The sequence below is a fragment of the Pseudophryne corroboree genome, chromosome 2 (assembly GCF_028390025.1).
Source record: "Pseudophryne corroboree isolate aPseCor3 chromosome 2, aPseCor3.hap2, whole genome shotgun sequence".
Classification (NCBI taxonomy): Eukaryota; Metazoa; Chordata; class Amphibia; order Anura; family Myobatrachidae; genus Pseudophryne; species Pseudophryne corroboree.
This window is the reverse complement of record NC_086445.1, coordinates 60,793,004-60,817,995: the sequence shown is the minus strand read 5'-3', so window position 1 is coordinate 60,817,995 and position 24,992 is coordinate 60,793,004. Positions and strand designations below refer to the sequence as shown.

The window sequence follows — 24,992 nt, the reverse complement described above, 5'->3', positions numbered from 1 at the left end:
ACACTGATACTCCAGGTTTTAAGGTTAGACATACTTGAGCACAGGTACCTTAATTAGTACCTCAGTCAGTTTGATTATACCACCTGTGCTCAAGCATAGATATCACTAAACCCTGGACTGTTAGTGTGCCTTGAGAACTGAGGTTGGGAAACACTGCCCTAGCACAAACCTGTGATCATTTGCAACTATTTTTCCATACTCTGGGGCAAGATACTCCCCGATGTCACCCCCCCTTGAGTTCATGTTGGTCCTTGAGCGGTTATACATTTCTAGGGTGTGCTACAAAGTTTAGGTGAGGCCTTTGGAGTCCTTCTCACAAAGACAAAGTGTGGTGGGACTTGACACAGAACAGTAAGTCAATGGTAACAAAGAAATGCCTCATTTGTATATAATTGTACAAGCAAAAAAGGGTGTGGGTTGATAGATAGGTGTCTATCTATTGACTGTCTAACAAGACACTGTCTATCTATCAACCGGATTGAACGTTGTTCAAGTCCATTAAAAACTGGGAAACTGCGAAGCGCAGCAAAATTAGGCTGGAATTTGATGTTGTGTGAGGTCCAGAGTTTAAATGTTTCTTATGCGAGAGACGGAGAATTGGATGAATTATTTCAAAGTGGACCTATTCAGGTGGGGTTGAGTTTGAGGGCTCCATTATCACTTGAGTATATTCTGTATCACTATACCCTGCAAGATAGTTTACTGGACAGTCTGATTTGCAGTATAGTCCTTTACATGTACTGTGATAGACCTTTAGTTGTTGGTGAGACTGCACCACTTTGTGCTGAGTCCTGGTAAATTCTCTGCTTCCTTCCTTTATACTCCGTTCATGTCTCTCCTCGTAGACTTAATCCTCTTCACAAAATTCCCATTTAAGGAGTTGACTGCTATGTTCTAAGGGAAAAGCTGTCACAGAGTTCCCTACTTTGTCCCATATGCTGGGCCTCTGATTTGGTCATCCCTAAATGAATTGCCAGTAGGGAAAGCTATAAAAATGGACCTTATTAAAAGTTGGCATGTCTCACACGGCCTCTGTCCAGAATGTTTTCTTGGATAGACTCCCACAACCACCCAATATCTGTGATCTTCAACTATCGGGCTCACTTCCCTGTCCTCCTGGAGAGGACTTGGGGGACATCACACTCCATCTCCAATCACTCCAACAAAACACTGGAATGGAGGATCCCAGAGACCGTCAACAATCACATATATGGGTGGCCTGAGGGTTGCATTATGGCTAATCAAGGCTGTAACTAGGATTCTTGCCACCCGGGCCAAGACAGTAATTTGGCGCCCTTCCCCCATGTCTCTGCAGCAGTCTGTGGCCCACCTTCCTTGTGCCTCTATGTGATGCCCCACTCCTGTCAAGATCCCTGTGCTGCGTTTGGAGGGGCAGGTGCAGGAGTTACAAGTGGGAGCATTTACTGAATTTATTGTAAATACTTTTCTCTATCGTCCTAGTGGATGCTGGGGTTCCTGAAAGGACCATGGGGAATAGCGGCTCCGCAGGAGACAGGGCACAAAAAGTAAAGCTTTTCCGATCAGGTGGTGTGCACTGGCTCCTCCCCCTATGACCCTCCTCCAGACTCCAGTTAGATTTTTGTGCCCGGCCGAGAAGGGTGCAATCTAGGTGGCTCTCCTAAAGAGCTGCTTAGAGAAAGTTTAGCTAGGTTTTTTATGTTACAGTGATTCCTGCTGGCAACAGGATCACTGCAGCGAGGGACTGAGGGGAGAAGGAGTCAACTCACCTGCGTGCAGGATGGATTGGCTTCTTGGCTACTGGACATCAAGCTCCAGAGGGACGATCACAGGTACAGCCTGGATGGTCACCGGAGCCGCGCCGCCGGCCCCCTTGCAGATGCTGAAGACAGAAGAGGTCCAGAATCGGCGGCTGAAGACTCCTGCAGTCTTCTAAAGGTAGCGCACAGCACTGCAGCTGTGCGCCATTTTCCTCTCAGCACACTTCACACGGCAGTCACTGAGGGTGCAGGGCGCTGGGAGGGGGGCGCCCTGGGAGGCAAAATGAGTACCTATAAAGGCTAAAAATACCTCACATATAGCCCTAGAGGCTATATGGAGATATTTAACCCCTGCCTGATTTCTCAAAATAGCGGGAGACGAGCCCGCCGGAAAAGGGGCGGGGCCTATCTCCTCAGCACACGGCGCCATTTCCTCTCACAGCTCCGCTGGTCAGGACGGCTCCCAGGTCTCTCCCCTGCACTGCACTACAGAAACAGGGTAAAACAGAGAGGGGGGGCAAATTTATGGCGATATTTTTATATAACAAAGCAGCTATAGGGGAGCACTTATTATAAGGCTATCCCTTATATATATATAGCGCTTTTGGTGTGTGCTGGCAAACTCTCCCTCTGTCTCCCCAAAGGGCTAGTGGGTCCTGTCTTCATTAGGAGCATTCCCTGTGTGTCTGCTGTGTGTCGGTACGTGTGTGTCGACATGTATGAGGACGATATTGGTGTGGAGGCGGAGCAATTGCCAAATATGGGGATGTCACCTCCTAGGGGGTCGACACCAGAATGGATGCCTTTATTTATGGAACTACGGGATAGTGTCAACACGCTAAAGCAGTCGTTTGACGACATGAGACGGCCGGACAATCAATTAGTGCCTGTCCAGGCGACTCAAACACCGTCAGGGGCTGTGAAACGCCCTTTGCCTCAGTCGGTCGACACAGACCCAGACACAGGCGATGACTCCAGTGGTGACGGTGACGAATCAACCGTATTTTCCAGTAGGGCCACACGTTATATGATTTTGGCAATGAAGGAGGCGTTACATTTAGCTGATACTACAGGTACCACTAAACAGGGTATTATGTGGGGTATGAAAAAACTACCTATAGTTTTTCCTGAATCAGAAGAACTAAATGACGTGTGTAATGAAGCGTGGGTTGCCCCTGATAAAAAGCTGATAATTTCAAAGAAATTATTGGCATTATACCCTTTCCCGCCAGAGGTTAGGGAGCGCTGGGAAACACCTCCTAGGGTGGACAAGGCGCTAACACGCTTATCTAAACAAGTGGCGTTACCCTCTCCTGAGACGGCCGCACTTAAAGATCCATCAGATAGGAGGATGGAAAATATCCAAAAAAGTATATACACACATGCAGGTGTTATACTACGACCAGCTGTAGCGACTGCCTGGATGGGCAGTGCGGGGGTAGTTTGGTCAGAATCCCTGATTGAAAATATTGATACCCTGGACAGGGACAATATTCTACTGTCGTTAGAACAAATAAAGGATGCATTTCTTTATATGCGTGATGCACAGAGGGATATATGCACACTGGCATCACGGGTAAGTGCTATGTCCATTTCGGCCAGAAGAGCTTTATGGACGCGACAGTGGACAGGCGATGCGGATTCAAAACGGCATATGGAAGTTTTGCCGTATAAGGGGGAGGAGTTATTTGGAGTCGGTCTATCAGATTTGGTGGCCACGGCTACAGCCGGGAAATCCACCTTTCTACCTCAAGTCACTCCCCAACAGAAAAAGGCACCGACTTTTCAACCGCAGCCCTTTCGTTCCTTTAAAAATAAGAGAGCAAAGGGCTATTCATATTTGCCACGAGGCAAAGGTCGAGGGAAGAGACAGCAACACGCAGCTCCTTCCCAGGATCAGAAGCCCTCCCCGGCTTCTACAAAAGCCTCAGCATGACGCTGGGGCTTCTCAAGCGGACTCGGGGACGGTGGGCGGTCGTCTCAAAAATTACAGCGCGCAGTGGGCTCACTCGCAAGTAGATCCCTGGATCCTGCAGATAATATCTCAGGGATACAGGTTGGAATTAGAGACAGATCCACCTCGCCGTTTCCTGAGGTCTGCTTTACCAACGTCCCCCTCCGAAAGGGAGACGGTGTTGGAAGCCATTCACAAGCTGTACTCTCAGCAGGTGATAGTCAAGGTACCTCTTCTGCAACAAGGGAAGGGGTATTATTCCACTCTTTTTGTGGTACCGAAGCCGGATGGCTCGGTAAGGCCTATTCTAAATCTGAAGTCCTTGAACCTGTACATAAAGAAGTTCAAGTTCAAAATGGAGTCACTCAGAGCAGTGATAGCGAACCTGGAAGAGGGGAACTTTATGGTATCCTTGGACATCAAGGATGCGTATCTCCACGTTCCAATTTACCCCTCACACCAGGGGTACCTCAGGTTCGTTGTACAAAACTGTCACTATCAGTTTCAGACGCTGCCGTTCGGATTGTCCACGGCACCTCGGATCTTTACAAAGGTAATGGCCGAGATGATGATTCTTCTTCGAAGAAAAGGCGTATTAATTATCCCATACTTGGACGATCTCCTAATAAGGGCGAGGTCCAGAGAACAGCTAGAGATGGGATTAGCACTGTCTCAAGAAGTGCTAAAACAGCACGGGTGGATTCTGAATATTCCAAAATCCCAGTTAATGCCGACAACTCGTCTGCTGTTCCTAGGGATGATTCTGGACACGGTTCAGAAAAAGGTTTTTCTCCCGGAGGAAAAAGCCAAGGAGTTATCCGAGCTTGTCAGGAACCTCCTAAAACCAGGAAAGGTGTCTGTACATCAATGCACAAGAGTCCTGGGAAAAATGGTGGCTTCTTACGAAGCGATTCCATTCGGCAGATTCCACGCAAGAATTTTCCAAAGGGATCTGTTGGACAAATGGTCAGGGTCGCATCTTCAGATGCACCTACGGATAACCCTGTCTCCAAGGACAAGGGTGTCTCTTCTGTGGTGGTTGCAGAGTGCTCATCTATTGGAGGGCCGCAGATTCGGCATACAGGATTGGATCCTGGTGACCACGGACGCCAGCCTGAGAGGCTGGGGAGCAGTCACACAAGGAAGAAACTTCCAGGGAGTATGGACGAGCCTGGAAACGTCTCTTCACATAAACATTCTGGAACTAAGAGCAATATACAATGCTCTAAACCAGGCAGAACCTCTGCTTCAGGGAAAACCGGTATTGATCCAGTCGGACAACATCACGGCAGTCGCCCATGTGAACAGACAGGGCGGCACAAGAAGCAGGAGGGCAATGGCAGAAGCTGCAAGGATTCTTCGCTGGGCAGAGAATCATGTGATAGCACTGTCAGCAGTGTTCATCCCGGGAGTGGACAACTGGGAAGCAGACTTCCTCAGCAGACACGATCTTCACCCGGGAGAGTGGGGACTTCATCCAGAAGTCTTCCACATGCTGGTAACCCGTTGGGAAAGACCAATGGTGGACATGATGGCGTCTCGCCTCAACAAAAAACTGGACAGGTATTGCGCCAGGTCAAGAGATCCGCAGGCAATAGCTGTGGACGCGCTGGTAACGCCTTGGGTGTACCAGTCGGTGTATGTGTTTCCTCCTCTGCCTCTCATACCAAAAGTATTGAGAATTATACGGCAAAGAGGCGTAAGAACGATACTAGTGGTTCCGGATTGGCCAAGGAGGACTTGGTACCCGGAACTTCAAGAGATGATCACGGAAGATCCGTGGCCTCTACCTCTAAGGAGGGACTTGCTTCAGCAGGGTCCCTGTCTGTTTCAAGACTTACCGCGGCTGCGTTTGACGGCATGGCGGTTGAACGCCGGATCCTAAAGGAAAGAGGCATGCCGGAAGAAGTCATTCCTACTTTGATTAAAGCAAGGAAGGAAGTAACCGTGCAACATTATCACCGAATTTGGCGAAAATATGTTGCGTGGTGCGAAGATCGGAGTGCTCCGACGGAGGAATTTCAACTGGGTCGTTTCCTACATTTCCTGCAATCAGGATTGTCAATGGGTCTCAAATTGGGATCTATTAAGGTTCAAATTTCGGCCCTGTCGATTTTCTTTCAAAAAGAATTGGCTTCAGTCCCTGAAGTCCAGACCTTTGTTAAGGGAGTGCTGCATATACAGCCTCCTGTGGTGCCTCCAGTGGCACCGTGGGATCTAAATGTGGTTTTGGACTTCCTAAAATCTCATTGGTTTGAACCACTAAAAAAGGTGGATTTGAAATATCTCACATGGAAAGTGACCATGCTTCTAGCCCTGGCTTCTGCCAGGAGAGTGTCAGAATTGGCAGCTTTATCTTACAAAAGCCCATATCTGATTTTCCATTCGGACAGGGCAGAACTGCGAACTCGTCCGCATTTTCTCCCTAAGGTGGTGTCAGCATTTCATCTGAACCAGCCTATTGTAGTGCCTGCGGCTACAAGTGACTTGGAGGACTCCAAGTTACTGGACGTTGTCAGAGCATTAAAAATATATATTGCAAGGACAGCTGGAGTCAGAAAATCTGACTCGTTGTTTATATTGTATGCACCCAACAAGATGGGTGCTCCTGCGTCTAAGCAGACGATTGCTCGTTGGATCTGTAGCACAATCCAACTTGCACATTCTGTGGCAGGCTTGCCACAGCCTAAATCTGTAAAGGCCCACTCCACAAGGAAGGTGGGCTCATCTTGGGCGGCTGCCCGAGGGGTCTCGGCATTACAACTTTGCCGAGCAGCTACGTGGTCAGGGGAGAACACGTTTGTAAAATTTTACAAATTTGATACTCTGGCTAAGGAGGACCTGGAGTTCTCTCATTCGGTGCTGCAGAGTCATCCGCACTCTCCCGCCCGTTTGGGAGCTTTGGTATAATCCCCATGGTCCTTTCAGGAACCCCAGCATCCACTAGGACGATAGAGAAAATAAGATTTTACTTACCAATAAATCTATTTCTCGGAGTCCGTAGTGGATGCTGGGCGCCCATCCCAAGTGCGGATTATCTGCATAAGTTGTACATAGTTATTGTTAACTAATTCGGGTTATTGTTAAAGGAAGCCATCTTTCAGAGGCTCCGCTGTTATCATACTGTTAACTGGGTTTAGATCACAAGTTGTACGGTGTGATTGGTGTGGCTGGTATGAGTCTTACCCGGGATTCAAAATCCTCCCTTATTGTGTACGCTCGTCCGGGCACAGTACCTAACTGGAGTCTGGAGGAGGGTCATAGGGGGAGGAGCCAGTGCACACCACCTGATCGGAAAAGCTTTACTTTTTGTGCCCTGTCTCCTGCGGAGCCGCTATTCCCCATGGTCCTTTCAGGAACCCCAGCATCCACTACGGACTCCGAGAAATAGATTTATCGGTAAGTAAAATCTTATTTATATATCTATCTAGTATATGTAGGACCCGGTACTCAGATAGAGCACAAACATGCCTCGGTGCCCTCCATAGTAGATAAGTAACTTTCAAGCAGAGGCGGCACTTAGCGGACTTCCAAACAGCAATAAAGGACACTGCACCCACCTATATGCAGTACTAACGTCTTAGAACTATTAATTCCTTCATCAGAGTACAAAGAGATAACAGAAATTACTTGCCTAAATAGATGCCTTCACCAGTGAGAGCACACCACACAGTGTGTCATCCCCTGGCGATGATTTAGCAGTCTGACGTTATCAGATGCAGCACAGACACTAGCCCAATCATCCCGCATTGCACGGGTACAAAGCGGATCGTTGCTGTGCAATGGGTTTTACGAAGAATCCATTTGCACAGCCAATCGCAAGGAGATTGACAGGAAGAAGGCGTTTGTGGGTGGCAACTGACCGTTTTCTGGGAGTGTTTGGAAAAACGCAGGCGTGTCCAAGCGTTTGCAGGGCGGGTGTCTGACGTCAATTCCGGGCCCGGACAGGCTGAAGTGATCGCAGCGGCTGAGTAAGTTCTGGGCAACTCAGAAACTGCACAAAACTTTTTTGTACTGCACGGCTGCACATGCGATTGCACACTTGCACAGCTAAAATGCACTTTCTCGGAGGGCAGCGACTGTGCGAACGCAGAACTGCAAAAGAAACACTAGCGAGCGATCAGGTCTGAATGACCCCCGTGTACACAAGGAATAATGCTAGAAGAGAGACAGCCCCCAAAAATCGCACAGCTACAACCTTTTACTCTGACAATCGGGGGGACATCCAGCACGGGGTCTTATTACCCCCAACCCCCCCCCCCCCCCCTGGCAAACATGCGAGCTCATCGCATGACGAGTTCTCTGCCTAGCTGCGAAGGCAGATGGCTATACGCCATGTTTTAGCTCTCAGCGGCTGCGCGTGATGTCACGCAGCCGTATCGGCCTGCCCCGCAAACGGTCCGGACAACGCAGGCACCCCCCCCCCAATGCCTCCGCGACACCCCCTCCCACCCTGCGAACGCCTCTGCCTTTCAGTCAGGCAGAGGCATTTGCATATGTGAGATGCCTTGCGCAGTTCCCACTACAGAGGGCTTCAGCATGCGATCGCTGTTGGAACAACGTTCCATGCTGAATTAGGCCCCGAGCTGGGAACGTGATCGATCATCTTGTGCCGCATAGGGGCCAGCAGGTGCCTCAGATCCCTAAAGTGACATGCCAAAGGCACGGACAATATATCACCTAATGTGTACTCGGGGTAAGGCTGAACATACAAAGGGTATTTATTGATATCAATATATACAGGCCCGTACCCTCCAACATTTTACACATAAAATTACAAGTTACAAATTAGAAAAGGGGGCGTGGCCACGACCCTTTTCCTATACTTTCAATGAAAGTTTGGAGAGCCAAAAATCGGTACAGACCATAAAAGGTACAGTTGGAGGGTAGGCGTATCTATAATGGGTGCAGTGTGTGGAAGGAAGGCTGTTAGTAAGGGGGGAGGGGGGGCTGTTGGTGGCTACTGCGCATAACAAAGCACTAATAGGCTCATTTATCAACAAGTGATACATTTCACGGTGAGTGATAAATTGCTCCAGCTAATCGGCTCCTAACTGCCATGTTACAGACTGTGTCTGAAAAATGACAGTTAGGAGCTGATTGGCTGGTGAAATTTATCACTCATTGATAAATGAGCCCATAAGTGTTATGAGTGCTAGACTCACTGCTGGCAACTTCTTACCGGTGAGACTGCAGCTGCTTCTCTGCAGTGCCAGTGATTGGTGGGGGTTAGTGTGGCACTGGGTTATGATATCACAGCTCAATCTAAGGAAAAGGAAATGCCACCTTCACCTACCCTCTGTCTACCAAGAAACAGCAGGGGCTAGGAAGGCTTTGGCCCTAAGAGATGGGGCCTATTTGTAATTAACTATCCAACTCGCAATGAGACGTGGCTTTGGAAAGTAAACTACCAGAGCAATTCAGCATTGCTCCAACATCAGCTGCAATCCCTGCTTAGGAGACAGTGAAACCTACCACTGCCAGGTCTGCTCACTACACATATGTACCAAGCAGAAGGAGTCTCAGCCTTCAAGTGTACATTATGTACACATATATAGAGGGAAATGTTGGGGAGGGGGTTTGGAACGTGCAGCCTGTTGAAGTGCAGTGCACTCCTCTACTGTATCTTTTTTCCTTCTTAGTGCAGTGACCCGAGCGAGATGACATCACTGTGCATGTGTGACCGTCACCTAACGCACGTCACTGTATTGTGTCATAGAGCTGGAGAGGTGTGTGGTGAGACCATATACTACTGTATACACGGCATATTCTGCTGATATAGCCACCGCTGTTACCACTGTGTGTACCTCTGCTAATAAATAAACTTGCATGCCTGGTGAGGATCACTTACCAAAGATGTGCAGTCCTTCCCCTCCGCCTTTTCCTATAAATCAGATTTTCTAAGTTATGTGAAAACCACGTAAATAGTAATATAGAACTAGGGCCTACTTCCCGAAACAGCCGGAGGCTCCCTGAAAATCATATAACGCTCCCGGCCAGTCATCTCAGCATTGTGTAGCGGGGCCATGAAATTGCGGCCTTGATAGTAACGCCCCCTTATCCTCATCAAATTCCCCCTCATGCCGCGCCACGTACACACCGCTAAGACGACCTGGCTGCCTCCTCCCGGAGGGGGCAGCCAGAATGTTGGCAAGTCTGAAATAGTGTGATTAGGTCCGGCAACAGATATCTCTAGGGCCCCCCTCCCCCAAACTCCCTTGACCTTCTTCCAAACATCCCTGCCTTTGCCAATACATGGATCACCAAATACACACACACAAACACACACACACACACACACACACACACACACACACTCTCAATATATTAAGTTGCACTCGCATATTAGATTTTCACATCCACTGGGGTGCATAATCCAGAGACTTTACAAATCCAGATAAGGTCCCAAAATACATGTGTAGCTTACAAGGAACGCAAGTCCTGTGAGTGTGTTCCTTGTAAGATATATACACTGCTCAAAAAAATAAAGGGACCACTAAAATAACACATCCTAGATCTGAATGAATGAAATATTCTTATTAAATACTTTGTTCTTTACATAGTTGAATGTGCTGACAACAAGATCACACAAAAATTATCAATGGAAATCAAATTTATTAACCCATGGAGGTCTGGATTTGGAGTCACCCTCAAAATTAAAGTGGAAAAACACAGTACAGGCTGATCCAACTTTGATGTAATGTCCTTAAAACAAGTAAAAATGAGGCTCAGTAGTGTGTGTGGCCTCCATGTGCCTGTATGACCTCCCTACAACCCACACAAGTGGCTCAGGTAGTGCAGCTCATCCAGGATGGCACATCAATGCGAGCTGTGGCAAGAAGGTCTGCTGTGTCTGTCAGCGTAGTGGCCAGAGCATGGAGGCGCTACCAGGAGACAGGCCAGTACATCAGGTGACGTGGAGGAGGCCGTAGGAGGGAAACAACCCAGCAGCAGGACCACTACCTCTGCCTTTGTGCAACGAGGAACAGGAGGAGCACTGCCAGAGCCCTGCAAAATGACCTCCAGCAAGCCACAAAGGTGCATGTCTACTCAAACGATCAGAAACAGACTCCATGAGGGTGGTATGAGGGCCCGACGTCCACAGGTGGGGGTTGTGCTTACAGCCCAAAACTGTGCAGGACGTTTGGCATTTGCCAGAGAACACCAAGATTGGCAAATTCACCACTGACGCCCTGTGCTCTTCACAGATGAAAGCAGGTTCTCACTGAGCACATGTGACAGACGTGACAGAGTCTGGAGACGCCAAGGAGAACGTTCTGCTGCCTGCAACATCCTCCAGCATGACCGGTTTGGCAGTGGGCCAGTAATAGTGTGGGGTGGCATTTCTTTGGGGGGCCGCACAGCCAGAGGCGGATTGGCCATAGGGTTTACAGGGAAGATTCCCGGTGGGCCGACGCGCCCGTGGGGCCTGTTTTGTTTGAGGACATGTGGTCCTTTTTTATAGACATAATGAATAAGATGCAAAATAATTTGCATATATGAAAATTACTTTGCCACTTAGCTTGTGATTGCAGATGATCTAGTGCACAGGTTCTCAAACTCGGTCCTCAGGACCCCACACAGTGCATGTTTTGCAGGTCTCCTCACAGAATCACAAGTGAAATAATTAGCTCAACCTGTGGACCTTTTAAAATGTGTCAGTGAGTAATAATTACACCTGTGCACTTGCTGGGTTACCTGCAAAACATGCACTGTGTGGGGTCCTGAGGACCGAGTTTGAGAACCACTGATCTAGTGTATGCTCTGTCTGGCTGACATATAAGATAAGTAAATAGTGACTGGGATATGGTTGGTGTAATAAGCAAGAAAATCTATCTTTCTAAAGAATGATATAGTTTCCTAAATTCTGAAGGTGTAACATATAATGAGGCAGATGTATTAACCTGGAGACGGCATAAGGAAGTGATAAACCAGTGATATGTGCAAGGTGATAAAGGCACCAGCCAATCAGCTCCAAGATGTAAATTAACAGTTAGGATCTGATTGTCTGGTGCCTTTATCACCTTGCACATATCACTGGTTTATCATTTCATTATGCCTTCTCCAGGTTAATACATCTGCCCCAATGTGCTCATAATATTTTATTTATTTTTAACTTCCGCCTTGATGCTGGACATGCCCACTATCTGGAAAGTCTTTGGGGGGAGGGTGCTGCTGCCATGGCCCATGGCTAGACCTTACACCTTTGTTGTTGCCCATGTGGGGCCACAAGTACAAATATTTCCAGGGCTGCTTTTTGTTCCCAATCCGCCCCTGCGCACAGCCCTCCATGTGCTCGCCAGAGGTGGCCTGACTGCCATTAGGTACTGAGATGAGATCCTCAGACCCCTTGTGAGACCATATGCTGGTGCGGTTGGCCCTGGGTTCCACCTAATGCAAGACAATGCTAGACCTCATGTGGCTGGAGTGTGTCAGCAATTCCTGCAAGACGAAGGCATTGATGCTATGGACTGGCCCGCCCGTTCCCCAGACCTGAATCCAATTGAGCACATCTGGGACATCATGTCTCGCTCCATCCACCAATGCCACGTTGCACCACAGTCTGTCCAGGAGTTGGCGGATGCTTTAGTCCAGGTCTGGGAGGAGATCCCTCAGGAGACCATCCGCCACCTCATCAGGAGCATGCCCAGGCGTTGTAGGGAGGTCATACAGGCACCTTGGAGGCCACACACACTACTGAGCCTCATTTTGACTTGTTTTGACATTACATCAAAGTTGGATCAGCCTGTAGTGTGTTTTTGCACTTTAATTTTGAGGGTGACTCCAAATCCAGACCTCCATGGGTTATTAAATTTGATTTCCATTGATAATTTTTGTGTGATTTTGTTGTCAGCACATTCAACTATGTAAAGAACAAATTATTTAATAAGAATATTTCATTCATTAAGATTTAGGATGTGTTATTTTAGTGTTCCCTTTATTTTTTTGAGCAGTGTATATATATATATATATATATATATATATATAACAAGCAAAATGTTCCTATTAGAGGTGGTGAAATATCAGTCCAATCCCCCAATCATAAGAACAGGCGGCACTCCTGGGTCTTGGTGAAAATAAATTCAAGTGTATTGACAAAATCAATAAGAAAGATGGCACATTACGCCAACGTTTCAGCGCCGCGCAGGGCGCTTTTTTTTTTTTTTTTTTTTTTTTTTTTTTTTTTTTTTTTTTTTTATTTTTTTTTTTTTATTTTTTTTTTTTTTTTTTTTTTTTTTTTTTTTTTTTTTCGTTTGCAGCCACAGCACACAGCCTTGAAAAAAGCGCCCTGCGCGGCGCTGAAACGTTGGCGTAATGTGCCATCTTTCTTATTGATTTTGTCAATACACTTGAATTTATTTTCACCAAGACCCAGGAGTGCCGCCTGTTCTTATGATTGGGGGATTGGACTGATATTTCACCACCTCTAATAGGAACATTTTGCTTGTTATTCATCACCTCTGTGGAAGGCACCCGGGCAGATGTGGATTTAACAGAGTGCCTACCAAACCAAGTTCATATATATATATATATATATATATATATATATATATATATATATGCACATACAGTGTTCGAAGTGGAAATTTTGAAGTGGGGGTATGGAAAAGTAAAGGCTGTAATAATGCGCACGCCCTGGAAAAGGGGATGTGGCCTCTCAGAAGGGGCATCTCCTTAAGTGTACTGTACCACACTGTATACCCCTTATACACATTATGCACCGCAATAGTAGGACACCTTATACTATCTAGTACTGGTGCCCCTTTCACATTACGCCACATGGAATGAGCCAAAATTCACATTACACCACATGGAATGAGACAAAATTCACATTACACCACATGGAATGAGCCAAAAATCACATTACACCACACGGAATGAGCCAAAATTCACATGTCACCCAGGGGATATAAGGTAAGATTGCACATTATCACTTCATGTATGCTTTTTTTCTGACGACAGGACTTAGGGTCCCGAAACGTTGACTTCTCAAAATTCCTGCAGTGCCGTGTATTACTCTCTCTGCAAGGAGAGGTTCTTTGTGCTTTTTATATATATATACATATACTGTATGATATAAACCATAATCCTGGGAATGCAATATAGTGTAACATATGTATAATACAGCAAATTATGGTGATCCTGTCCAGGGGCGTATCTACCCATTGGCCAGGATGGCACTCGCCAGGGGCGCCAGCCAAGCAGCGGGCGTCGCCAGACGGTGCCACCCTCGGCCAATCGGTGGAATACCTTAAGCCTTAGTGTCTGGCAATACCTGCTGTGCCGAGCTGCCTGTGCATTGCCTGGGATGGAGGGCAGAGGGTGTAGTATGGCTTACCGGCGGTCAGGAGACCACCGGTCAGCATACCAAGGGCTGAGGATCACTGAGCAGGCAGGAGCTGGCACCGGTGTACGGCACCGCAATGCACTACAGGGAAGAAACTGAAAATAAACTACAACTCCCAGCAACCCTTGCCGTCGGGAGTTCCCAGCGGCAAGGGCTGCTGGGAGCTGTCATTTTTTTTTCAGTTTCTTCACGTAGTTTGGTGCGGTGCCATACAGCGGCGCCAGCTTCTGCCTGCTGAGCGATCCTCCGCCCTCCATCCCAGGCAGCTCGGCACAGCAGGTATTGACAGACACTACAGCTATCTGATGGGATGTTGTGGGGGTGGGGACTAGGGCTGTGTGGGGAGTCTATGTATGTGATGGGAGTGGGGGAGATTACTACTATGTGCTAAGTGCTGTGTGTTTGGGGAGGGAGACTGTGCCTATCTATGTTGGCAGGGAACTATTGTTATATGATGGGACTACTGTATGACTGTGTTGGGAGAGGTGGAGACTACGGCTATGTGCTGGGGGGACTATGGCTATTGCTTGGAGAGGTGGGGGCTATGGCAATTTACTGGGAGGGGACTATGGCTCTGTGCTGGGAGGGGGACTAAGACTATATGACTTTGGGGGCATATCTGGCACTGTGGGGCATATGTGTATCTGGTACTGTGGGGGCATATGTGTATCTGGCACCATGGGGGCATATCTGGCACTGTGGGGGCATATCTGGCACCATGGGGGCATGTGTATCTGGCACTGTGGGGGCATATCTGGCACTGTGGGGGCATATCTGGCACTGTGGGGGCATATCTAGCACTGTGGGGGCATATCTGGCATCATGGGGGCATGTGTGTATCTGGCACTGTGGGGGCATATTTGTATCTGGCACTATTGGGAGCATATGTGTATTTGGCACTGCAGTATTGGGGTCATATGTGTATCACGACCACATTTTCATTGGTCACGCCCCATGTGGCATGTTGCCACACCAATTTTTGTGGCGTGCGCACACCGTACCGCTAACATTTTTTTTCTATTTGCACCACTGGGTACTGCGCTGCACTGCACTTCTTTGCACTACTATTTGATTATACTACCTGGTCCTGGGTGGCATTGCATCCTCAGCCAGGCCAGGCACTGCTGATGTCTCTTCAGTGTTATAAGGATTACTGTGTGGGCATAATGGGGGTGATTCTGAGTTGTTCGCTCGTTAGTTTTTTTCGCTACGGAGCGATTAGTCGCAAACTGCGCATGCGCAATGTTTGCAGTGCGCCTGCGCCAAGTAAATCAGCACAAAAGTTTGGTATTTTACTCACGGCGTAACAATGTTTTTTCATCATTCTGGTGATCGTAGTGTGATTGACAGGAAGTGGGTGTTTCTGGGCGGAAACTGGCCGTTTTATGGGAGTGTGCGGAAAAACGCTGGCCTTTCTGGGAAAAAAGCGGGAGTGTCTGGGCGAACGCAGGGCGTGTTTGTGACGTCAAACCAGGAACGAAACTGACTGAACTGATCGCAGTGCAGGAGTAAGTCTCGAGCTACTCAGAAACTGCTAAGAAATTTCTATTCGCAATTCTGCTAATCTTTCTTTCGCTATTCTGCTAAGCTAAGATACACTCCCAGAGGGCGGCGGCTTAGCGTGTGCAATGCTGCTAAAATCTGCTAGCGAGCTAACAACTCGGAATCACCCCCCATGTGTAAAGGGAACTGCTACTGTGTGGGCATGATGTGTATAAGGGTTACTACTGTGTAGCGTAATTTGAATTGGCGGAACTGTTATATTGTCATTCCCCTTTCCCAAAAGATTATGTCCCTTTTTTGCACTTGCACGTTCCCTATTTCAAATATGGGGGGCACCAGTCCCTTACTTTGCCAGGGGCGCTCGGACCCCTAGATACACCCCTGATCCTGTCTATATATACCACATTAAAGCACTGTACATATGTTCGCACTGTACATATGTTCACACCAACCAGTGTTTAAGACTAGGTTTATTAAAGGCCAAATACATGCCATTTGTGTGAATAAATAAAGCATTTAAGGTACTTTTTTTTTTTTCTTTACAACTACACTCTTTAGTTTGCAATAGTTTGCAATATGCTGTATTTTAAATGTTTTTACATAAGAAAACATTAAGGGGGTAGATTTACTAAACCTTCTATAAATGAAAAGTGATGGTGTTGCTGATAGCAACCAGTGATATTCTAGCTGTCAATTCTCTACTGCATCCTAGAAAATAATGGACAAAATATAATTGGTTGCTATGGGCAACACCACCACCACTCATCCTCTTTAGAGCTATTTGATTTATCTCCCCCCTCCCCCCCCCCTTTAAGGCATCTGTGACTATGGGGGACATTTACTAAGCAGTGATAAGAGCGGAGAAGTGAGTCAGTGGAGAAGTGGCCCCATCAACCAAGCAGCAGCTCTGTATCATTCTGTAGTATGCAAATTATAGATGTTACTTCCAATGGCTCACTTCTCTGCTCTTATCACTGCTTAGTAAATGTCCCCCTATATATGTCATTTGTTTATCTCTCTGTCCGTAGTACGATACTTACTGACACCAGCAGGAAAAGTCGCCAGAAAACACGGACTGTGGACAAAACCACCAATCCTATTTTTAACCACAATGGTTTATGACGGCTTCAAAGAAGAGGACTTGAGAGAGGCATGTATGGAACGCACAGTGTGGGACCATAACAGACTATCAAATCACTTCATTGGAGGTCTACGGCTAGGCCTCGGAACAGGTAAAAAATCAGGCTGTATTTAATACCAACATCCCAGCACAATGTTATTGCACAACGTTTTGTACAGTAATTGTCCCAATAATTATCCCTAGAACAGTTTAGTTTTAATGGTTACCAAACGCAGCCCTCAAGGCGCCCCAGCAGTCCAGGTATTAAGGATATCCATGCTTAGGCACAGGTGACTTTAATAGTACCTCACTCAATTTGATAATACCATCGGGATCAGTGTGAGATCCCGGCGCACAGGGTTCTGGCATTCGAAATACCGACGCCGGGATCCCGCTCATTTAAAAGCCGAAAGGGGTGTCCTTCCCTCTCCCTACCCCCCTAACCCTCCCTAACCGCAGCATAATCCTAACCACTCCCCTGAGGTGCCTAAACCTAACCCCCCCGCATCCCTGCCTAAATCCCCCCCCCCGTCCCTGCTACCGAACCCCCCCTCCCCTCCCCCCCATAGCCTAACCCTCCCTAGGGGGGTGCCTAACACTAACCCCCTTCCCCACAGCCTAACCCCCTGGGATGCAACCTAACCCCCCCCCCCCCCCCCCCCCCCGGAACGCAGCCTAAACCTAACCATGTGATATACCATTTTGTGTATAAGTCTTAACTTAAGAAGTGTTTATTAATAAATATAAAGTACTTGGGCGATCATTAACACATGAAAAAAAAATGTAATACAAATACAATTATTAAGTAAAAAATGTAAATCCAATATGGATGAGTATATAGATGGTTGCTTCCTCTTTATTTCCTTAACTGGCAAGGAACAAGCATGGTCAGCAAACACTGGTCCCTCACTCAGATGTGGTTGGAGGCAGCAGTGATAGTGCGCTATGTAAATACAGCGGGAGGCGTCTATTACAAGCAGATGCCTCCTGCTGCAGTAGTGATCCAAGCTGCGTCCCAGCATCTGATCACTGCGACACCATTGGGTGACTTTCAGTACCTACGGGGACGTGAAAGCCGCCCATTGCAGATCCTTGTAAGATGCCATGAAATCTCCGTTCAATGACTGAGATCCCTGGCCTCTTCCCTCCACCTAAACAGCGGCAGCATGCCCCTGTTTTCACAAATCGTTGCCGTCCGCCCCCATCAGACGGTCAATCACTGACCGTCTGATGCCGCACTGTGTCCTGTATCTCATAACCCGTTCACGCATGTGCAGAACAAGCCCTGCGAATTTGCAAAGTACAGAAAGTCAGTACTCTGCGGCATGGGGCGGAGGACTGACCACATATGAATGAGGGCCATAGTGGAGCAAATTCGGTACACCTAAAATTATTTTTATTAATTCTGCATATTTTAATTAGAATTTATAGCTTATCTGTAGCCATATCCTGTGCTTCTGAGGATATGGATGTCAACCAAGCCATAGAAAATCTAACAAATCCCAGGTGGTTTTATCTAAAAAGTATAATCAAAGGCCGGTGGGAAATCTTTTTTTATATAGATGACATTTTAGTTTATAGCGATAAATATCTGAAATGTAAAATAAAGTTAGACAAAGCTTACGATATCTGAGTAACAGAGACTCCTGTAGCAGCGGGAACGAATGTGACATCATCGAGACACACTATCAACAAAATCTGTTCCTTTTACACCACTGAACACATTGGCGGCAACCAACGCGTTTCGTTCCATGAACTGAACAATCTGTGGGGGGGGGGGGGTTTCGTGTTTTTTTTTTCCCCTTCTGTTTTTTACGAACAAAAGTACATTTATCTTTGTTCTACTTTTTAAGCTACCAGTAGTAATACATATTGATATTTTATAATGCCTGTCTCGAATTGGCTCTTGGATATCGCATTAGACTCAAATATAGTGCCACCGCTATCACCTATATATTTATTTTGGCGATTTACTGTATCTTATTGTTGACTTTATATTTGTATTTTTGTATTTGTAGATTTATTTTCACTGCTATGACTGTTTGTAGAACTAGTAACATCACGGTGACATTAGAAACTAAGGGGCAGATGTATTAAGCCTGGAGAAGTGATAAAGCAGTGATAAGTAGAAAGTGATAACGCACCAGCCAATCAGCTCCTAACTCAATTTACATATTGGAGCTGATTAGCTGGTGCATTATGACCTTGCTCTTATCACTGCTTTATCACTTCTCCAGGCTTAATACATCTGCCCCTAAGTGATACCTATTACTAATCAATTTATATAGTACCAAAATCGCAACGTCTTCTGCTTCACTTACCTGTTCTTCTCATTTAGGAAAGAGTTACGGGACAGCTGTAGACTGGATGGACTCGAGCCATGAGGAAACCACAATGTGGGACAGGATGATTACCTCTCCCAACACCTGGGTTGAGAGCTTGCTGCCACTGCGGATGTTTAAGATGGCCAAAATAGCCAAATAAATGGGAAATATAGGTTATCCTTACGTCGTAATCCAGCACTGCGATCACTTTTATACTATAAACCTCATTTGCTTTTTGGGAATGTAAACAGATAATGTCTTTACTCAAGAGCCAAAAAGCTGTGTCATGTCCTCTACTGTGTACGTCCTGAGTGGTGGTCCGGCTGGAAGACTGCTACACAGAGAAGCCGCTGAAACTGTGGAACTGCATAATGTTCCATTTACTTTTTTTTCTTGTTTTTTAACTGTGGTACAATGGGAACTTGATTAGAAAGAGATAATGAAGTCTTTACATATAACTCCAAGTGGGAAAAAGTTGTATTTTGTCCCCCGCTGCTATCTTTTAGAAAACTTTTGGAATGGGTGACGTATCCTTTTTCATTTTCATCCTGTTCCGCAGTCCCTGTGTCATTAGGGCTCACACAAAATGGAAGCTGTCTTGCTCCTAGACGGTTTCTCTACCTTATTGGGAACTTCCTATAGAAAATGGGGAGAAAGGTATAAAATATGGTAAATATGGATCGCTATAAATATATTTAATTTTTATTGCATCATGGCTTATATGATTTTCAAGCCTGTGGGTGACATGGTTAAAATTGTCCAATTTTCACTTTGGCATATGTTCATTATTTCTGTACTTTTAAATGTAACACTTAAGTGTCTGCTAAATATGCACTTGTGTAATGGGTTTTGTACAAAATGAAAGTGTCAATATTTGGGGAAAATGAAGTTTGGAATAGAAATGTGTATATATGTAATTATCTCAATAAAATGATTGCCACACAATTGCTTAGTGTTTTTATCTTGTTCGAGTATCTTTCTGTATCTTCAGATATTCAGAAAATGTAATGCTATTGAAATATTTGCATTAATATTGTTACACTGAGCCGTTGTGTGTAGACTCACTCTGTGTGCGGCGAGCCTTAGTATTTTCCAAAAAATTCGACCATTCCCTGGTTTCTGATCAGATCCTAATGTTACCACCTCACCCAGGCAATGCGGTCTAGTGACCAGGTTCAACTTTCCTGCCAACTTTTCACATCTGAAAGAGAGGTGACACCAGACTCCACAGAGCTTATGGCTTTATTCCTTGCAGTGTCACAACTCCCACTGTGCTCTGCCGGCAAAAACATTCCCAGAGTAGCTCCTCCCATCCATTGACCAAGCCTGGACCTGGCTTTAGTGACAGCTGAATCCCCTCAACTTCCTAGTAAAACAGCTAGTTCCCCTCCTGACTTGTGCACCGCATATCAGTCATAGGAGACTGCATCGGTCATCTATAGCGACAGTATAGTGAGTGGACTGCCTTAGCTGTCCCTGTCAGCTGCTGTTCTGCAATGTCCAGCTCCACATCAGGACAGCTCCTCGCTGCCTAGATCAGAGGTTCTCAAATGCGGTCCTCAAGGCACCTCAACGGTCCAGGTTTTAAGTTTATCCATGCTTGGCCACACGTGACTTAATTAGCACCTCAGTCAATTTGATTTAACCAACTTTGCTGGGCCATGGATTTACCTAAAACCTTTACCATTGGGGTGCCTTGAGGATAGTGTTTGAGAACGTCTGGCCTAGGCTCTCTGTCAAACCAATTCTGTCACTCTGCAGCCTACTCAGCTATTACATTGAAAAGAGACATGTTGTCCTAAGGCCCCCCATACATCACCAATCGATTGAGGCAATTTGGAGTTTTGCAGATGATTGTGTAAACAAAATGTATGGGGTTTACAGATCGCAGACTGCAACCAAAAAGGGATTGGAATTGTTAAATCAGGTTGTCCAAATGAAAAGATGGGAATTGCGTCACACTGCGCTTATTCTCTTGCTAAAAATATGAGGTGATAGTGTATGTAATAAAATTGATATCTATCACAATGAAGGTCAAAAAATCATTTATTTATAATATGTATAGGTGAACAGTTTTGTAGAACCAAAGTTTGATAAAGTATATTAAAAACTATATGGCTAAGGGCCTAATACCGGTATACATACAATAACACTAAACATTACGAACATATAACATATATAATGTTTTATGGGGTAGAAACACCTGGAGGGCGGTTTACTCGTCCCCCAGTATGGAAAAGTATCCTCTCTGATTCTTCTTGGTAAAGTTAGGCAAGCACCAGTAGGTTAAATCAAGTGGATGGTGAAGTCCCCAAACTGCTGTAGCCTAGCAGTAGGCGAAACCGGTCAATCCAGCACTTTTGATCCAGCATTTCCAGTCTGCCGGCAGACTTTTGGGACTTTTGGATTTATCTGAGGAAATTTCATAGACAATCTTGTCTGCATAGAAATACTGTGAGTCATTTTGTTCACTACCAGCAGTTTGGGGACTTCACCATCCACTTGATTTAACCTACTGGTGCTTGCCTAACTTTACCAAGAAGAATCAGAGAGGATACTTTTCCATACTGGGGGACGAGTAAACCGCCCTCCAGGTGTTTCTACCCCATAAAACATTATATATGTTATATGTTCGTAATGTTTAGTGTTATTGTATGTATACCGGTATTAGGCCTTTAGCCATATAGTTTAATATATTTTATCCAATTTTGGTTCTACAAAACTGTTCACCTATACATATTATAAATAAATCATTTTTTGACCTTCATTGTGATAGAGATACGTATATATATATAAATTTTATTACATACACTATCACCTCATATTTTTAGCAAGAGAATAAGCGCAGTGTGACGCAATTCCCATCTTTTCATTTGTGCACTAAGAGGGAGTGTGTTCCCCTCCTACTGTCACTAACTGCTGCTAGTTCTCTTTGCTAGTGATTAAGCGCAGCCCTCTGAAGGGTTAACTCTTCTGTGCTTTGTAAATATTACTTTTTATATGATCAATTTCCTTATAATAGTTACAGTGTAAAAGTGAATATTTCTACTTCCCTAATGAAGGGTTAAAACATGCTATATGAACTGTTATGTGCTTGCATAGATGCGTGCTACCCTGTGCTGGATACCTTTATCTCCTCATACAATACCAGGCTTGTATGTGTCTGACTTCTCAAGGTCAGTTCTATACCAGATGAAACCTGTTACAGACTTTGTTAAATGTTTTGAGAAACTTGTAGAAAACCCATATATGAACATCCGCCTTTTTCAATTCTGCCTGGTAACTACCAACAAGCCAATGGGAGTGTAACGACATGTCAGTTACACCCATATACATTGTCTTATATACTTTTGTTAACCTCATAATAAACAGTGTGAATTTTTACTGCTTGTGTTGTGCATGTACCTTGTGGCTAAAAGTTCATACTCCAGACGTCTAAGAGGCCATCACATCGAGGGTTAAAGAATATAAGGGCAAATCCTTTCAGCTGGGGGCTATGTCCGGAATTCAGTGATCGTCCCTGAATGGTAAAGATAGAGAATTTATTGTCTGTCTTTGCTATGCGGGATTGCGGTCATACACTGAAGCTGAATCCGTGTCAGTGTTCCGGGAACACGTGACAAGGTAATATTTAAGTCCGGGACTTAATATTACGAAGTTTTATGTAAAAGCATAAAACAGGTATCAGGGATACCATAGAATCTTTAATGTCTGGGACTTAAAGATACGTCTGAGAAAGGACCCGGGGTCCAAGCGCAATTCTCCAAAGACGTCAGTATCTGGGATACTTAAAAATAGACCTGGGGTCTATACGTAACGTAGAGAATACCTCGATTTGATCGTCTATATTCTTGTATGTTTGTAGTGAGATAAGTTCTTATATTTGGTCCAGACGGCTGGTAAGTTTTCGTCTGCCAGATATCTTTACTCAAACACTTTTCTTGCTTCCTGTCTAAAACGCTGTATTTTTCTGACATCTTGTACGAATGGTAAGTATCGTACCCGTCAAAAGATTTCATGTTCTCACTATACAGATAATATTGTGATATTGTCAATGACTAATTAACTGGTTAGCTGATGCATGTATAGTAGAGTTGTAAATTTTAGATATTTTCCTTTAAAGTTGTACTGTTGATTTATATTACTGTCTGACAATGGGCTCTAGTCAGAGTAAAAAAACCTGCATATTCCCCGCCCCTCCCTGGTGAGACATGCAAGATGTATGTCGCCCGCAACTCTACCTCAGAGTATTACTTAGTTAACCCATGGGTGGATAATTTAGCGGGATGGACAGAGAAAGCAGGACAGGACCCATTCCTACGGGAAGGCAGTAATTACCCTTTCTATATGGAGATTTAAAAAAAAAAAATGTCAGTTCCCAACAGCACAGAAGCGAAGAAGTGAAAAAAACTGTAAATCTTTGAAAACCCTCTGCCTCCCCCCCTTGCATTCCAATGTATCCTGCGCTCAGAGACACAAATCTCTTGGCAGCAGTAACCCTTTCACACTAAATGGGATCGCCTCCAACTCCACTGCTGGAGGGTGCGTCCACTAGCTCTATCCCTAGCACCAATAACCCAGAGTTTAGATAATAGTAAAACACTGTCCCAAGCCCACTATTACCCTCGATGGCTGTATATCTTATTTGCGCAAAGCTTGCAAAGGACGCAGCTATACACATATGAAGGAGGTCTTTAAAACCCGTGCTCCTTTGCCTGTGCTTTTTTGCCTGTCGCTGTAGCTTGTAAACAGAAACCTTCATAGTCTGTTACTGCGTTTTGGAAAAGGTTTAAGGACTGCTGGACAGATGACGCTGGCTTACCTTTGCTTAACTCAGAAAGCTTACTCATTTCCCCACCCACTCATGCCTATCAGAGCTCCGGACGCTTTGACAGACAGAGCCGGCCCCGCAGTCAGGGAAGATTCCAAAGACCCCGCGCACTGACGGGGCCCGGAGGAGGGTATCCCAGCCTTTATTCAACTCTCCCGTCATAGTAAAGATTCACCTCTGCTGCCACTTATTATAAATGGAAGTAAAATTCCCTTTTTAGTGGACAGCGGTGCAACAACCAGTGTTTTGTGTTCTGACCTATGCAGTATCCCCTCTCACCAGAAAAGATAGAAGGTCTCCGCCCCATGATACAGCAATTCTTACAACAGGGTATTCTCAGACATATTGTATCACCATACTGTACTCCTGTGAACCCTGTTGCCAAAGCTGATGGCAGTATAAGATTTGTACAGAATCTCAGAGCGATCAATCAGTTAATTGTCCCAATTGCACCAATTGTTCCAGATGTAAACTCACTCATTTCTGCAATCCCTGCAGATGCTGCGTTCTTCTCTGTAATTGATTTGAAGAATGCCTTTTTTCAGCATACCTGTAGATTCACAGACACAATTACTTTTTGCCTTTTCTTTTGAGGGTAAACAACTTACCTGGTGCAGATTATTGACGCACCTGTTGTCTCCAGGCCACATTGAGGCCCTGGCAACCTCACCATGGTTCAGTCCTGCTACAGTATGCAGATGATCTGCTGCTCTGTAGTAAAACTGAGGAGGCCTGCCGAGAGGATGGTGTTTCATTACTAAACTGGCTTTGTGAATGTGGACACAAGGTGTCCAAAATAAAAATGCAATGGTGTAAAAAAAAAGCATGTTGATTACTTAGGTTTTGTGCTCACTCAGGGAGAGAGGAAAGTCAGTCCACAACGCATACAGTCTGTATTGGGCCTGGTCACCCCAACTACCCAGAGGGAACTACTGTCCTTCCTGGGTATGGTAAATTACTGCAGACAGTGGATTTCTGATTGCTCTTATTATGATAACATTTTGAGACAAGCCACACTGAAGGACAAACCTAAAACTGTACAATGGTCACAAGAAATGTTAACTGCATATGAAAGTTTAAAATGTATGTTGATAAAAAGTCCGGCACTTGGCCTCCCCAATTATGTACTACCTTTCCATCTATATGCAAGGGACAATTGTAAAACCATGGCGG

General features: G+C 45.6%; 1 long non-coding RNA gene across 1 annotated transcript; it reads left to right on the top strand.

The window, feature by feature from the left end:
* The first annotated feature begins 16,577 nt into the window (after positions 1–16,577).
* On the top strand, positions 16,578–19,933 carry LOC135050497 (uncharacterized). The gene is made up of 2 exons (XR_010241632.1): positions 16,578–16,776; positions 19,003–19,933. It is a non-coding gene; the product is annotated as an uncharacterized LOC135050497 (long non-coding RNA).
* Positions 19,934–24,992: the final 5,059 nt, after the last annotated feature.